Source organism: Macaca mulatta, chromosome 1 (genome assembly GCF_049350105.2).
Source record: "Macaca mulatta isolate MMU2019108-1 chromosome 1, T2T-MMU8v2.0, whole genome shotgun sequence".
NCBI lineage: Eukaryota > Metazoa > Chordata > Mammalia > Primates > Cercopithecidae > Macaca > Macaca mulatta.
The window spans coordinates 126,913,153-126,930,323 of record NC_133406.1 but is presented as its reverse complement, the minus strand read 5'-3'; positions in this window follow the sequence as shown (position 1 = coordinate 126,930,323).

Here is a 17,171-nt window from a genome sequence, read left to right as displayed (position 1 = left end):
TCCTTCTTTTCATTCAAGTCTCTGCTCAAATGTTACCATCTCAGAGAGGTCTTCTCCATCTGCGTTGTCTATCCTGCTCCATGCTTGACTGTATATTTTACCCTGCTCTATTTTATTTCATTTCACCTAACACTAGCATTATATTACGCATATGTATGTGTGATTCTTTTTATCATTTACTCCCCCAGTACATGCCAGTTTTACATGGTGGAAATTTATGTGCTTCGTTCACTGTTGTATTTCCACTGCCTAGAGCAGGAACTAGTATATATCAGTTACTTACTAGATACTTGCTGGATACATGATAAATGTGGCTTTGCCCAATGCAGTTTCCAAAAATACATATGATCACTCTTCCATATGACAACACTTCTACACATGAAGGCAAGCTCTATATTCTTCCTAAATCTCCTAGTATCCATGGATATGTAGCGTTCACTCCTGTAATATTTGCATTGTTCCCTTAGGCCCTATAACTGGTCATACTCCTTAAGTTTTGACCTTGGCTTCTACCTACACTTGATCGTCAGGTTACATCTGCCCCTGGTCACCCTGGGTACCTACTTTACCAGATCTAGTTTGACTTTTGGGGCCTCTACTCCCTCAGGTTTGCCCAGGCACTTGTGAAAAGGAATCAAACACTAGTGTGTGGACATTTGTCATTCCTTTTAGCTGCTCAGCAACTGAACTCCCCCTGGGTTTGAGGAATCTCCTCCCCACTTTATGAGACAAAGACTTCTATTCAGCAAAGAACCTGAAATTTCCATCTATTCACTTTCCTAACCACCTTTACAGCAAGAACGCTGTCACATGATCTAGGCTTCACCAATCAGATACTCTAGTCCTAAATTTTGTGGCAAGAACCAGTGAGGTTAAGAAGCAGCAACTGGTGAAAATCCATTCTGGTGGGACTGTGACAAAGGCAGCCACGACGTTCTGTTTCAGAGGCAGCAAAAGCAGAGGTTCTAGTGCATCTGGAGCTTATCTTCTTCTGACTTACTTGTGTACTATGATTTATTATGTATTATGTTTATTGTTAATTGTGTTAGAATGTTAGCTCCGTAGGGGCAGGAATCTTTGTTTTATTCAGTTGTGTGTCCCAGGCATCTAGCACAGGGCCTGGCACAAAGTAGGAGCTCAATAAACATTTATGAATGAGTGTGCACCGAGATGACTTTTTGTTGTTGTTGTTGTTGTTGTTGAGAGGGAGTCTTGCTCTGTCGCCCAGGCTAAAGTGCAGTGGCATCATCTTTGCTCACTGCAGCCTCTGCCTCCCGGGTTCCAGTGATTCTCCTGCCTCAACCTCCCAGGTAGCTGGGATTACAGGCATGTGCCACCACACCCTGCTAATTTTTGTATTTTCAATAGAGATGGGGTTTCACCATGTTGGCCAGGCTGGTCTTGAACTCCTGACCTCAGGTGATCTGCCTGCATCAGCCTCCCAAAGTGCTGGGATTATAGGCGTGAGGTATCGCACCTGGCTGGAGATGACATTTTTTCATCTATCAGATTGATAAAAAAGGCTTATCTGTGAGAGTGTGAGAGAATAAACATTTACACATTGCTGGTGAGATTGTAAATTGCTGCAAACATTTTAAAATCTAAGATTGAAGATAATTTCCTATCCAGGAATTATGCTGCACAAGTACACTGAGATCTTAATTCGGAGATATTTATTGCAGGATTCTTTGCAATAGCAAAATACTGAAAGTAAACAAAATATCAATCCATAGGGGACTGGATAAATAAGTTTGTATATATTCATAGAGTAGAACTATATGCATTGACATGGAAAGGTTTCCAGACCCAGAACCCTCTGATATAGATAGTACCTAGTACTGTTTTAGAAACTTTAATAAATAATTTTTTTCAAAGATATTCACAAGTAAGTTTTTTGTGGTGGTTACTTTGGGGAAGGGGGTAGGTTTGGGGTTGGGGAAGTGGGGAGATTTTTGCTTTCTCGTTTTATACCTTTTTACACTATTTTACTTTCTCTTGTATGTGTGTTTTATTCATATTTGTAAAAACAAAGAAAATGAAACGAGTTGACTTTATCCCCCTACTCTGTCACCCAGACTGGAGTGCAGGGTGTGATCACAGCTCACTACAGCCTCCGCCTCCCAGAGGAGGGTATCCGTCCGCCTCAGCCTCCCAAGCAGGGACTACAGGCCCATGCCACCATGCCCAGCTAATTTTTAAAATTATCTGTAGAGACAAAATTATTTTTAGAGACAAAGTGTCATTGCCCAGGCTGGTCTCAAACTCCCGGGCTGGAGTAATCCTCCTGTCCTGCTCTCCCAGAGTGCCGGGATTACAGGTGTGGGTCACCATGCTTGGTCATGAGTTGGCATTTTTACTAATCGAATTAGCAAAGTATTTTGGTTTTGTTTTGTTGTTTTAAATGATGATTTTCTGCAGGAAAAGATATTGTGAAATGGATAACCTTACAATACCAGTGGCGTTATAAATTGTTACAATCCTTTTTGAAAGAGGTTTGATAACATGTAAAAAAAGGTTTTAAACATTTGTGTCTTATGATACTGTAAACATTTTTAAGAAATCTGCCCCATTATGGAAAGGACTTTATATATAAAGATATCAATGAAATTATTTTAAATATCCCAACATTGGAAACAAATATCCCATAAAATATGAATTAAAGCACATCCATAGACAGTCAATATTATTATTTAAAATAATATTTACAAAGATTTTGTTACAAAATAAATGCGTTTGAGGTATAACGTTAAGAGAAAAAAATCACACACTGTTAGATTTAGTGGACAGAATGATCACAGCTGTGTTAAAGGATCTTAGAAAAATACTGACGGGAATGTTAATTAGTGGGTAGCAGAAGTTTTTCTTATCCTAGCTTTCTACAATTTCCAAGTTTTCTAAAATAAGCATTTATTATTTTATATTGGAAAAATAACTATTCTGTAAAGAGGAAATGGGACATATTTGGTATGATTTGTTCATCGTTAATGTATTCTGATGCTAAATTAATCTACCATTTTAATTTTTAAATGAAATGTTCATTTACTGTTTCTAAAAATTGGCTACAGCATTTTGCCAAGGATCAATCATCAAACCTGCCAATTTTTATTATCCAAAGACACTAATTACTCATCACCAAGTGCTGCTAATTTTGTCTTCTAAATATTTATTGACCTCACCCCTCCTCTCTATCCTCACTTTTTGCACTGGTTAAGGCCTTTATTCTGACCGCACTCCCAGCTTCCTTGTGGTTTCCCTCCATTTCACCCTACACTCTGCCATGAGAGCAGTCTTTTTACAACACTGATACACCACATTATTCATTTGCCAAAACCTTCCCATAGCTCTTATGGCCCCAGGGCCACAGGGTTCTTGGTGAACCTACTACGCTCTCCTGACCCTAGCCCTGTCTGCATCTCCCCATCTCACTTCAACTGAGAATACAGAGGTGCTCAGGGTTCTCTGAGCTCACCCTGCCACTTTACAACTCCTTGGCTTTGTTCATACCATTGCTTCAATCTAGAACCTTCTTCATTTGCTAACTCTCTGCCTTCCTCATGCCTCAGGTCCAACATCTGCTCCTCCAGGAAGACGCCTCTGACCCACCAGGCTGGGTCACAAAAGTGAAGAAACCAATACTGCTTGTTATGTTTTCAGAGTATTTGCATCTAGAATAACACATCTAGCCCTCGTAATAACCCCGTGAAAATGGCAAGAAACACATTATCCACACTTTACGGATAAGAAAGGTAAGATTCCGACAATGTACTTGGTTGCAATCATGTGGCTCATAGGGTGGAGCCAGGACTGGTACCCAGGTATACCTGGTATACTTGACCTTAAATACAACGTTTGGTTTTTGTTTTGTTTCATTTCATGTTTGCTTTCTGAGCTGCTAAGATTAGAGAGGTGAACCTACAGAGGCTAAGGAGTTGTTCAGGAGAAGGGGAATCTAGCTGATAGAGAATCTTGACAACATTTTTCAGTATGTCAATTGCCTTTTTCAACTCCAGAATTTCTTTCTGATTCTTTCTAATTATTTCAATTTCTTTGTTAAATTTATCTGATAGAATTCTTAATTCTTTCTCTGTGTTATCTTGAATTTCTTTGAGTTTTGTTCAAACAGCTATTTGGAATTCTTTGTCTGAAAGGTCACATATCTCTGTCTCTCTGGGGTTGTTCCCTGGTGCCTTATTTAGTTTGTTTGGTGAGGCCGTGTTTTTCTGAATGGTCTTAATGCTTATAGATATTTGTTTGTGCCTCGGCTTTGAAGAGTTATTCATAATCTGGGCTTGTTTGGACCTGTCCTTCTTGGAAAGGCTTTCCAGGTATTTGAAAGGATTTGGGTTTGGTGACCTAAGTTTTTGATCACTGCAGCCATGTCTGCTTTAGGAAGTACTCCAAGCCCAGTAACACTGGTTCTTGCAGACTCATAGAGGTACCACCACGGAACCTTGGATAAGATCTGGGAGAATTCTCTGGATTTCCAGGCAAAGACTCTTGTTCTCTTTTCTTACTTTCTCCCAAACAAATGGAGTCTCTCTTTCTCTCTCTCTCTCTCTCTCTCTCTGTGTTGAGCTGCCTGGAACTGAGGGAGGGGTGACACAAGCATCCCTGTGACCAGCACCTCTGAGATTGCACTGGGTCAGACCTGAAGCCAGCACAGCACTGGGTCCCGCCCAGGCCTGCTGTAACTACTCCCTTGCTACTGCCTGTGTTCACTCAAGGCCCTGGGGCTCTACAATCAGCAGGTAGTGAAGCCAGTCATGCTTGTGTCCCTCCCTTAAGGGCAGCAATTCCTCTGGCTCCCAGGCAGGTCCAGAGATGCTGTTCTGGAGCCAGGGCCTGGAGGCAGAAACTGTAGAAGTCTACCTGATGCTCTAATGTGGCTGAGCTGTCACCAAAACCACCAGACAAAGTCCTTCTCAGTCTTCCCTCTCCTCTTCCCAGGTCGAGGAGTCTCTCTGCATGTCCACCACCACCATAAGTTCATGGAGAGTACTGCCAGGGTTAAGGCCCAAGGGCTCTTCAGTTAGCTTTTGGTAAATGCTGCCAGGCCTGGGACTCACTCTTCAGGGAAGTGGGCTCCCCTCTGGCCCAGGGTAGGTCCAAAGATGCTGTCTAGGAGCCAACGCCTGGAATCAGGGACCCCAAGAGCCTGCTTGCTGTACTTTTCCACTTTGGCCAAGCTGGTACCTAAGCCCAAGTCAAAGTCTCCTTTACTCTTCCCTCTTCTTCTCTCAGGAAGAAGCGGTCTCTCATCATAGCCACCATGGCTGTGAATGTGCTGGGTCACACCTGAAGCCAGCACATCTCTGAGTCTCACCCAAGGCCCATGGTGTCTACTACCTGGTTACCGCTGCTGATTATTTAGGCCCAAGAGCTTTTTAGTCAGCAGTTGAGGAATTCTGCCAGGAATGGGTTCTCCCCTTCAAGGCAGCAGGTTCCCTTCTGGCTCAGAAATGTTGTCTAGAAATGTGTCTAGAAATGTTGTTCAGGAGCTAGCCCTGGAATTCTGGCCTTATGACTCTGTCCAGTGCCCTCTCCTACATTGGCTGAGCTGGTATCCACATTGCAAGACTAAGTCCTCTTTATTCTTTTCTCTACTCTCCTCAAGCAGAAGGAAGGGGTCTCTTTTAGAGCTGTGAGCTGTGCTGCCTGAGGTTGTGGGAGAGGTGGTGTAAGGTGGTCTTAGCCCTGCCCAGCTGGTGTTTCATTACGTCATGCACCCACAAAGTCCACTGGATCTAAGCCCTGCGTCTTGCCTAGGAGTTACAGTCCTTGTGGCCTAGGGTGCCTTTCAAGTTTATTTAGAACCCCACAGTACTTTAGCCTGTGGGTGAGGCTTGTTGAAACCTAAGTTTCAACTGCCAGGATGGGCAATCCTCCTCTGGCAAGGGTTGGTCTAAATGCTCCCTCTTGTGAGTAGCAGCTAAGTTCTGCCTGGGTTGGCAGCACTGTGTTCCAATGCAAATTCCCACAATTACTGCACTCTCCCTCTCCCAAGAACATATAATTCTCTCACCATGCCATTTGGCCATCCACTGCCAGGAGGATGGGGGAGGGGTGGTGTTGGCAATTCAAGACTATCTTTCCTCTTCTTCGGTGCCTCCTTCAGAGATATGAAGTTAAAACCAGGTACTGTGATTGCTCACCCCATTATTGGTTCTTATGAAGGAGCCTTTTGTATAGTTGTTAAATTTTGTGTTCCTGTGGTGAGGATGACTGGTGGAGGCTTCTGTTCAGCTATCTTGCTCCACCTCCTCTCTCCTACCTGCGTTTGAATCTCTGTCAAAATGCAAATGATGGTGGCTGACTCCATTGCAAGCTCAGAATAAATAGCCTTTGCTTTTCTCGTTTGATCTTTATTTCGGCACTTGAGAAATAAATGAAGAACTTTTTATTATTCCAGAAATTATGGGAAGACTCTTGGTATTAAAGTATCAACATAAGATACTTTACCTTTGATATCAGTAGCAATTGTGGATGAATGATTCCAAATGACTATTAGAACAGAGCAGGGTAGGTGCAGGGAGGGTGAAAAACAGAAACGTATAATTTGTATAAAAAGCAGCCACATTGGAAGAGGTATCAAATATGTGATTTCTCTTTCCAACCATATTCCTCTTTTCCTTGAGAACAAGTTGCATATGTATCACTGTTAGTCATGAAAAGGGACATTACCATTGAAGCGAATCCTCTGTTCTCACCTTCCTCTGTCTCTTTTGGTTCCTGGTATTGACTTCTTTCTTCAGTTGACTTGATATAAGCCTTTTGCTTTAAACAAAAGCATCTTCTTCATCAAATATTTCGCTAAGTCATGAGACCTGCTATGTAATTTGTGGGCCTAGCACAGAATGAAAACGTGAGGCCCCTGACTCAAAAATTATGAACAACTTTTAGATGGTGACAGTAGAGCATTATTAATTCAAGCATGAGGCCCTCCTGAGTTGCTTCTAAGACCCACACAGGTTACACACCTAGAAAGCCAGCCCTGTTAGGCTGAAAAGTAAACAAATACATCTTAGGAAACATTTCCTCCTCTTTCTCTGCTTCATTTTCTCTTTGCTTTGCTAAGGCAATAATCTCTGGGAAATGCCATTCTTTTTATAACAATAAAACAGAAAGAAGATGAGCAGAATTTTCCCCTGACCTTTCTATCACAGTTAACCCCGGTTTATATTTTGGAGGTACTATGCTCCCAGGGAGGAAAAAGTCTGCCTCCATACTCTTTGGTCTTCATCAACAGTACTTTATCAACTCTGAGACCTAAGATCCTACAAACTAAGCATGTGGGACCATCAAATGGATTTTTCTAGGCTGGGAGTCCACATAAAAGCAAGACTAAGGCATTCTTTTTAAGAAAGAACAGAAATCTTTCAGTAATAGATAAAAATTAGATACTGAAAATTCATAAACTAGGTTAAATGAATCATTAGATAGTCCTGTTATTTGCTAAAAATAATAAAAACACACACTGAATAGCAAATGGCCATGAATATTTAACCATCATAGATTCCTTTTTTATGTGCAGTGCATTGCAGCTGTTCTAATGTACAACAAAGAAGGAACAGTGGGAAAGTGCTGTAGACATAATGGGGATTTTTGTCGTCTTCTTACCGTAAAGAAATGAACCTCTCTTGTCATGTGGTTTCAAAATACCAATCTTTGGCAACTAAGACCAGATGATGCTTGTAAATATGATAATCAGACAACAAATCCATTATTCACCCTCCCCTGGAAAATTTATTGGCATAAAGTTTAGGCAGTATAATTTCAGACAAAACCTGAAAATGTTTCAGAACAGGATTTAACTAGGACTATATTTTATAAAACTGAAAGCTTACATTAAATTACATAACATACAAAACCCAAGCACCTTGAACTCCAACGTGACTTTTCCACCATCACCAACATGAGTTTTCTGGTCTTCCAAAAAAGTTAGGGCATTTAGTATTGTTGTCTCTTGGTATTTGGGGGATTGGTTCCGGGACCCCCATAGTTATCAAAATATGTGGATGCTCAAGTCCCTGATATAAAATGGCATGATATTTGCATATAACATACATACATCTTCATATACACTTTAAATAATCTCTAAATTACTGAGGCCAGGCAGGGTGGCTTACACCTGTAATCCCGGCACTTGGCCTTGGAAGACCAAAGTGGGTGGACTGCTTGAGCCCAGAAGTTCAAGACCAGCCTGGGCAACATGGTGAGACCCTAAATCTATCAAAAATACAAAAATTAGCCAAGCATGCTGATGCATGCCTGCAGTCCCAGCTACTCGGGAGGCTGAAGTCAGAAGATCACCTGAGTCAGGAAGGTTGAGGCTGCAGTGAGCCATAATCATATAATTATACTCCAGCCTAGGCAACAGAGTGAAACCCTATCTCAAAATAAGTAAATAAATAGATTACTGACAATACTTAATACCACATGCATGCTATGTAAAGAGTTGTTATATAGTATTTTTTATTTATTGTTATTTTAAAAATTTTTAAGTATTTTGATCTATATTTGGTTGGATACACAGATGCAGAACCCAGACATGTAGAGGGTCCTCTCTACATCTCTATTTTTTCTTTGTTCAGGATCTTGGGCCTCTAGAGATTAAGGCATTAATAGGACTAGTCACCAGGTTGGTTATGTCTTCCTTCAGTCCCATGTTCATATAGCATTTGTGCTGGTAGACATTTCCTGGGAACCATTCAAGCCAGTGTACTCATCACTCCCATCACCTAAGATCCTTTTAATTCCCTTCCCCTCCCTTCAACTCTCATGCTTTAGAAATATTTATCTACCAAAACCTATTTACTAACTGTAGGCTTAATGTAGGAAACTGTTCTTTCCATTAGGCCTTATGAATTAATTAAAATAATTAAAGGATTTTCCCCTTAATAATAACAACTAAGGTTTACTATGCCAGGCACTGTTCAATCATGTTGTATCTTATCGTCTCCGTGTAAACCCCATAATAAGCCTATGATCCTTATATTCACTGATAAGAAAACTAAGCCTTAGAGAGGTTGGGGAACGTGCTCAAGATCACAGAGCTCTTACCCCATTTGCCCATGCCCACAAAACTCATTGCTGTCAAGTCAGGACTAGAACACACATCTTCTGAATACTAGTTCTCTGGTCTTTTCTAGCGGAACAAATATTTACCGAGCTGCAACTATGTGCAAGACAATGTGCTGGATTCCAAGGGAATATTGAGTTGTAAAGGCCCTTTTTAAAATTATTTCCAGGCCAGGAGCAGTGGCTCATGCCTGTAATCCCAGCACTTTGGGAGGCCAAGACTGGCAGATCACTTGAGGTCAGGAGTTTGAGACCAGCCTGGTAACATGGTGAAATCCCATCTCTACTGAAAACACAAAATATTAGCTGGGTGTGGTGGCGTAAACTGTAATCCCAGCTAGTAGGGAGGCTGAGGCAGGAGAATTGCTTGAGCCCAGGAGGCAGAGGCTGCAGTGAGCCAGAGCCAAGACTGCACCACTGCACTCCAGCCTGGACGACAAAGTGAAAAAAAAAGTATGTCCAAAATGCTGACCACTCTTAGGTCCTTCTAATCCATACTGCACACTGACACACCATGAAAATAATTTTCTTAAAGTCTTTTTGGATCAAAGTATTTTCAGCCATTCTCTATTTCATAAAGAACCAGTTCAAGTCCCTTGCGAGACACTTAAAGGAGCTGGTACGGTAGAAAGAGGAAGGATGTGCTGACAGGTGCTGTCTGCTTACCACCTGCTGGACATGGTTACACAATCCTTCCTTTTCTTAAACATTCCCCTTGGTCTAGAGGGCCCTCCTCCCTATTGTTCCCTAGTCTAGCTAAATCTTTCTTACCCTCCAAGACCCAGCTCAAGCTTACCTGCTTCTTTACAGCCCTCCCAACAGAACACATTCTCTCATGTTTTCTCAAAGCACTATTGTCTGGTTATAGATTCAGTACCCTACACTGTCATTAAATTTTTCATGCTTGTCTTGTTTCTCCAAAGGTGCTGTGAGCTGCTTGGGGGCAAGGGCAGGGCCTTCTTTTCTTTGTATCTCCTACAGAGATGATTGCAGTGTGACACCCATGACAAGTGTTCAATAATCACATGCTAAGTGTGTGAATGAGTACTGCATCATATTGCATTTTGTTAAATTACATGTGTATGCCTGGGAGTTGAAATGTGAGAAAATGACACTGCTATTTCTCCTCCTAATGCAGATTGCTTTTAAAAATATTATCTATCCAACCTGTTTTCTCTTACTTATAGTATTTTTTTCTCCCACATTTCAATACACCACTTAAAATCCGACCTAAAAAAGAAAGTATTAAAGCATGTGTTTCAAATGGGGGGAAAAATCCAGCAGCTATGACTAATGTCTTCAATTTATAGTATATCCAATTTGGAGAAGACCATGCTTTTTCATAAAGTTGCATAACTGCTAACAAAAACATTTTCAGCCACAGGATGTGTTTTTGGAAGAATGTAGCCCTTCGCTAGACGAGGAAAAATGTAAAAACCAAGGGCACAGCTTTCCTTGATACACATCTTACCCAATACAGATAAGGCGCTCAAATACTTGTCAAATTGAATGTCCTCTCCTTATGTAATGTATGATGTTGGGCAGAAGTAGGTTGTCACTTTCTTGATATTAATAGTTCATTCTAATTCTACATAGCTTTTCCTTGTGAACTATGTAGGTATTGACAACTATTGAGTACCACCATCAAAAATGATGAAAGGGAAGGATGAGGATGATGTCATGTATTTCCACATCTACCTCTTCTGGATTAAATAATCAAAACAAAGAGGCCTGTATATTACCCACTTTCTAATATTTGTTGTTACAGCCCTTTGGAGGTGAAATAATAGTGAATAGTCTTTAAAATGAATCACAAGTACTAGAGCTCCAGTTAACTTGTTGACTGCAGTCATGTAAGAAAGTAAGACCCCAAGGCGGATAACAGGTTAGACTGGTGAATACCTGAAGTTAACACTGTACTTTGGCAGTCTTTTTCACCCTTATATATGAGAATATACAATCTGGGTCAGAACCAAGATGTGTAAGTCTGACTTGAGAATAAATGGAACACAATCTCTTTAAAATACACAAAAGTAGTTTTTAAAACTCACAAACTATAACTTAATAGTTCAATAGAAAAGTTTCAACTCTTAGTTGCATAACGATTCATATTTTTATTTTTAAGTGTGCAAAAAAAAGTTGAAAGCAGCAACATCTCACCCTGTTGTCTATATCAAGCTAATAATAACAGGTTTTAAATTCTAAGCTCTTATTTTGTTTTTCACCTTGAGTATTCATTTTGCTGCCGAAGTAGAAGATGTGAAAATTAAGATTTATAGAACACAGTTTTGAATCAATCATCAAAAGCAAAAAAAAAAAATTGTTTTCAAGGATGGGAATGAATTCTGACATTTTAATTACAAGCTCAGTAGAAAGTTTTCTAGTAGTCTGTGGGCTTTGAAAATCATTATTATGTTGTCATTACAAATTAATGACTATAAAAGAAATCAGTTTTGAATGCTAACGGTAAATTACAGAGAAAAACTTATGGAACTGCTTTCTATCTCCTGATGTACCAAGAGTATCCATCATAATTTATTTGATTAAAAAACCTAAACAGTGGAAAAATACAGACATGGATTTTTGAAATGGTATTATATAAATATAAGCCAGCTTTTTCTTAGCAATTCAAAAGATGCTCATCATAACACATTTGTAATATCAAAAAACTAGAAGCAACCTAAATGTTCAGCAACATGAGAATGTTACAATTACAGTACATCCAAATTGGTAGATTATGCAATTATTGAAAGTTATAAATGTAACTTATATATGTCAGATTGAAAAATGTAAGTACAGGCATACCTCGGAGACACTGTGGTTCAATTCAAGATTGCTACAATGAAGCAGGTACCACAAGAAAGCGAGTCACACAAATTTTTTGGTTTCCCATGCATATAAAAGCTATGTTTATGCTATACTGTTGTCTGTTAAGTGTACAATAGCATTATGTCTAAAAAAATATATGTATCTTAATTTTAAAATACTTCATTGGTAAAAAAAAATGCTAATGATCGATTCAGCCTTCAACAAATCATAGTCATTTGGCTGGCGGAGAGTCTTGCCTCAATGTTAATGGCTGCTGACTGACCACAGTGGTGGTTATTGAAGGCTGAAGTGGCTGTGGCAATTAAAAAAAATAAGACAGCAATGAAGTTTGCCACATTGATTGACTTTTCCTTTCACAAAATAATTTCAGTAACATGTGATGCTGTTTTTTACCCACAGTGGAACTTCTTTTGCAATTGGACTCAATCCTTTCAAACCCTGCCGCCACTTTATTAAGTTTATTTAATAATCTAAATCCTTTGCTATCATTTCAACAATGTTCACAGTATCTACACCAGGAGTAGTTTCCGTCCCAAGAAAACACTTTCTTTGCTGATCCATAAGAAGCAACTTATATGTTCAAGTTTTGTCATGAGACTGCAGCCATTCAGTCCTGTCTTCAGGCTATACGTTTAATTCTGTTCTCTTGCTATTTCCACCACATCTGCAGTTACCTCCTCCCCCGAAGCCTTGAACCTCTCAAAGATATCCATGAGGGTTGGAATCAACTTCTTCCAAACTCTTGTTAATGTTGGTATTTGGACCTCCTCCCATGAATCACAAGTTTTTTGTTTGTTTTTGAGATGGAGTTTTGCTCTTGTTGCCCAGGCTGAAGTGCAATGGCATGATCTCGGCTCACTGCAACCTCCGCCTCCCGGGTTCAAGCGATCCTCCTGCCTCAGCCTCCTGAGTAGCTGGGATTACAGGCATGTGCCACCATGCCTGGTTAATTTTGTATTTTTAGTAGAGACAGGGTTTCTCCATGTTGGTCAGGCTAGTCTCAAACTCCTGACCTCAGGTGATCCGCCCACCTCGGCCTCCCAAAGTGTTGGTATTACAGGCGTGAGCCACCGCACCTGGCCACAAGTGTTCTTAATGCCATCTACAATGATGAATCCTTTTCAGAAAGATTTTCAATTTATTTTGCCCAGATCCATCAGAGAAATTGCTGTCTATGGTAGCCATAGGCTTACAAAGTGTATTTCTTAAATAATAAGACCTGGAAGCCCAAATTACTCCTTAATCCACGGGCTATGGAATGGATACTGTGTTAGCAGGCATATAAATAACATTCATCTTCTTGTACATCTCCATCAGAGCTCCTGGGCAACTAGGTGCATTGACAATGAGAAGTAATATTTTGAAAAGAATTTTTTTTTTTTTTTTTTTGAGCAGTAGGTCTCAACAGTGAGCTTAAAATATTTAGCAAACCATGCTCTAAACAGATATTCTGTCATCCAGCCCTTGTTGTTCCATTTATGGAGTGCAGGGAGAGTAAATTTAGCATAACTCTTAAGAGCTCTAGGATTTTCAGAAGGGTAAATGAGTATTGGTTTCACCTTAAAGTCACCAGTTGCTTGAGCACCTAACAGGAGATTCAGACTGTCCTTTGAAGACCTGAAGCCAGGCATTGACTACTTCTGTCTAACTATGAAAGTCTTAGATGGTATCTTCTTCCAACATAAGGCTGTTTCATCTATGTTGAAAATCTGTTGTTTATGCAGGCGCCTTAATCAATGATCTTAGCCAGATCTTCTGGATAACTTGCTGCAGCTTCTACATAGTACTTACTGCTTTATCTTACACTTTTATGTTATGGAGAATGGCATCTTTCCCTAAATCTCATGAACCAACCTCTGCTAGCTTCAAACTTTTTCTTTGGCAGCTTCCTCGCTTCTCTCAGCCTTCATAGAATGGAAAGAAAGTTTGGGCCTTGCTCTGGATTAGGGTTTAGCTTAAGGGAATGTTGGGGCTGGTTTGATCTTCTATCCAGACCACTAAAGCTTTCTCCACATCAGTAATAAGACTGTTTTGCTTTCTTATCATTTATGTGTTCACTGGAATAGCACTTTTAATTTCCTTCAAGAACTTTTCCTTTGCATTCACAGCTTGGCTAACTGTTTGGCACAAGATGCTTTGCTTTTCGCCTATCTTGGCTTTCGACATACCTTCTTCACTAAGCTTAATCATTTCTAACTTTTAATTTAAAGTGAGAGAATGTAACTCCTTCTTTCACTTGAGCACATAGAGGCCATCATAGGGTTGTTAACTGCCCTAATTTCAATATTGTTCTGTCTCAGGAAACAAGAAGGCTCAAGGGGAGGAAGAGAGACAGGGAATGGCTGGTCAGTGGAGCAGTTAGAACATATACATTTATTAAGTTCACCATCTTACATGAGTACCGTTCATGGCACCCAAAAGCAATGACAATAGTAACATTGACGATCACTAATCGCAGATCACCATAACGGATATAATAATAATGAAAACGTCTGAAATACTGTGAGAATTACCAAAATGTCACACAGAGACATGAAGTGAGCACACGCTGCTGGAAAAATGATGCCAATAGACTTGGCTTGATGCAAGGTTGCTACAATCCTTCAATTTGTAAAAAATGCAGTCTCTGTGAAGCTAAATAAAATGAAGTGCTATAAAACAAGGTATGCCTGTAATGTAAAGTTTTTCATTTTACATATGCAAATATTTATGCATGCTCTGAGTACACCATGTAAAACTATGCACAAGAGACAATAATAGAACAGAAAGTACAGAAATTGTTATAGAATGTATATGTGTGATGAGATTATGGATTTTTTCTTTTCAAATCTCATGTATGTTTAAATTCTATTTATAATTTTTTTTTTGTTTGAGACGGAGTTTCACTCTTATTGCCCAGGTTGGAATGCAATGGCACGATCTCGACTCACCACAACCTCCACCTCCCGGGTTCAAGTGATTCTCCTGCCTCAGCCTCCCTAGTAGCTCGGATTACAGGCATGTGCCACCACGCCCAGCCAATCTTGTATTTTTTTTTAGTAGAGACAGGGTTTCTCCGTGTTGGTCAGGCTGGTCTTGAACTCTTGACCTCAGGTGATCCACCTGCCTCGGCCTCCCGAAGTGCTGGGATTACAGGCATGAGTCACCACATCTGGCCTCTATTTATACTTTTTAAAGATTAATTTTCACTTTTGAAGACCTATCATATAATGAAGTATATTCATTAAATTCAACTGTGAAATTGTCAATTTCATGTAGGTCAATCATCTTTGATCTACAGAAATTGCAGCATATACTTCATTCTAATACTGTATTTTCAACTAACAAAATGAATCTGTTTTGGAATAAAAGTTGCTAGCTCCTATTCTAAAATGTTCCTTAAGCTTCAAAATAAGTCTAACTTTTGGAAAATTGTTAGTGAAATAAATTACCTGAAAATCACATTTGAAAACTATGACTCCAACATAATCAAAACACAATGGAGGTTTTTGATTTTGAAGAAAATAAACTCAGGTCAAACTGTTTTGAGCTGATGTAGAGCTATTGCCATTGTATTTTTTTTTTTTTTTTACATCTTTGAAATTAACTGTCATGTTCATTTTTAATTATTCAACTGCCAGTTTAAAGTAAAACATTAATAATTTAATAAGTAAATTTGCTTCTAACCTGTGCTGGGAATGACATTTAAATTGCTTCATACTCTATGATTACTCAGAGATAATTAGGCTTCTAAATATTACTGTAATGAAGACCATGGGTTTAATGAATCATACATATTCAAACCAAATAGAATCTTTACTGAATATTTAAGTTCAGCATAAAAATTGTTTGATAATTGGTTAGAATTCAAAAAATTGTTTAAGGCAAGCCAGGCCATGAAAATGTAAAGTGAAATTAAATGTATTCATAGGAATATTGAAACAACAGTTCTAGAAAAAAGAAGTTGATCATCCTGGGTTTGAAGTGAAAACACACTTCACCTTTGCTATACAATAGTTATTGTGTTTGACATTATGGATCAGTGTTTCTGAATTTCAGTGAAGCATTTTACAATCTTTCATATTCGTTACTGAAGCACATAAATGTGGATTCCTTGGAGGAAGAGACAGGAGAGTGTGTGTGTGTGTATGTGTGTGTGTGTGTTCACATCATCTGTATCATAAGCACCAAGCATAGTGCCTGGCACATGATAGATGACAAGTAAAAGTTTAATGAATAAATACCTGGGTTGGCTGAACAGGTATATGTTTTTTAAAAGTGTGCACTCCAGCCTGGGTGACAGAACAAGACCGTGTCTCAAAAACAGACAAATCATGTATCTGATAAGAGATTAATATCCAGGATATATGAAGAACTCCTACAACTCAACAACAACAAAACAAAAACCCAATTTTAAAATGAGCAAAAGACTAAAATAGGCATTTCTCTAAAGAAAAGAAAATATACATATGGCCATAAGCGGATGAAAAGATGCTCAACATCTCTAATAATCAGGGAAATGCAAATCAAAGCTGCAATAAGATATATCCTCACACCCACCAGGATACCTACTATTTTGAAAAAGACAAACAGAAAATAACGAGTGTTGGGAAGGATGTGGAGAAATTGGAACTCTTGTGCACTGTCAGTGGGAATATAAAATGGTGTTGCTACTATAACAAACAGTATAAAATTTCCTCAAAAAATTAAAAATAGATTTACTGTATGATCCAGCAATTTCACCTCTGAATATATACCCAAAGAACTGAAAGCAAGATCTCAAAGAGATATTTGCACACTCATGTTCACTGTAGCATTGTTCACAATAGCCAAGAGGTGGAAGCAAGCTGAATGTCCATCAGTGGATGAATGGATAAAGATGATGTGGTATGTACATACAATGGAATATTAGCCTCAGAAAAGGAGGAAATCCTTTCACATGCTACAACATGGAGGAACCTTGAGGACATTGTGCTAAGTGAAACAAGCCAGTTGCAAAAAGAGAATCTGCTTGCATGGAGTATGTAAAAAAGTCAAATTCTTAGAAAGTAGAATGGACATTGCCAGGGGAGGAAGTGGGAAGTTGTTCAATGGATGCAGAGGTTTAGTTTTGCAAGATGAAAAGGTCTTAGGGATCTATTGCACAACAATGTGCATGTAGTTAACACTACTGAACCATATACTGAAAAGGGGTTAAGATTGCAAAAATCAATCTTAGGCAATTAAATTTTTCAAGACACAGACATCTTCAAGTGTTATTATTGAAGAAACCAATGCATCATTAC